Below are 1,362 nucleotides of genomic sequence, written 5' to 3' on the forward strand. Positions count from 1 at the left end.
TCAGTGTCAGGCAACGTCTCAGTCCTTTTCCGCTTCATCTGCTGGCTATGCTCAAACCTAAGGTTGGCATAAATGCTTTTCTGTCGCTGTTGAGCTGAAATGTGCGCAAAAATGCTGGGTACATAATCAGGGCTCAGGGGGTTGTCATTTTTTCTTCCTAAGCAGACAGATACAAAAATATAATTAAATTATTAAAATTAAATGTGCGCACAAGCCTACTAACAAGATGTTGACCTGCCTGAGCAAGGTAATTTAACTTTCATATTTTTCTCTCTGACATGTTTCGTTCTTATTAATCTATACTGCATATACAGTGGTGGCCACTGACAGATCTGAAAACATTGACCTTTTTGCCTCCAAAACATGATTTAATTTCATAAAGTTCATAAAACATGCAGATGGTTGTTCTGAGCACAATAAATATCAGATGAAGTGAGTCCTACTGTGCTTATCCACTTTTGACTTTAATATTTGGTATGTCCACCTTGGTATTGCAGCAATTAGTCCCGCAGCACATCTCTCTGGCATAGTGTCAATATATTTCCTGAGAACTTCAACATTAATATTATCCCATGCCACACCTGACAATGATTACACAAGTAATTTGGCTTTTACTACCATTTTCCTCAGTAAGCCTTAGACTTGATTGCAATTTTAGGATCCTAACATAGGTACGGCAAGTGTAACAGTTATATTGTAATAATGTAAAGTCCTGATTCGTTGTAAACATGGTTGCTCTGAGCACAATAAATATCAGATGAAGTGAGTCGTTCTGTGCTTATCCACTTTTGACTTTAATATTTGGTATGTCCACCTTTTACAGCAATTGATACAGCAGCACGTCTCTCTGGCATAGTGTCAATATATGTCCTGAGAACTTCAACATTAATATTATCCCATGCCACACCTGACAATGATTACACAAGTAATTTGGCTTTTACTACCATTTACCTCAGTAAGCCTTAGACTTGATTGCAATTTTAGGATCCTAACATAGGTACGGCAAGTGTAAGTTATAATGTAATAATGTAAAGTCCTGATTCGTTAGTCTATCTGTTATATTAGTATTAACAGTTTTGAAAATGTACAAGTTGTTTGTGAAAACTGTGCCAAAGCAATAATAATAAAAAAAACTGTAAATAATTATCCATCTCTATCCATCATTTGTTGATTTGATTTTAAGGGGGAAAACACACCTCTTTACAATTTTTTTTTTGCAAAAAATGTTTAAGAAAGGGTGGGGTTTAAACAGAATGATAAATTGAATAACAATATATTAAAATTACAATCAGTTTAAAAATTAAATGGAAACGTGGATGGTTCAGAATAAGATACACACATACATTTTGAAAATAAACAGGT

This window comes from Sinocyclocheilus grahami, unplaced genomic scaffold, assembly GCF_001515645.1.
Source record: "Sinocyclocheilus grahami isolate Dianchi unplaced genomic scaffold, SAMN03320097.WGS_v1.1 scaffold257.1, whole genome shotgun sequence".
NCBI lineage: Eukaryota > Metazoa > Chordata > Actinopteri > Cypriniformes > Cyprinidae > Sinocyclocheilus > Sinocyclocheilus grahami.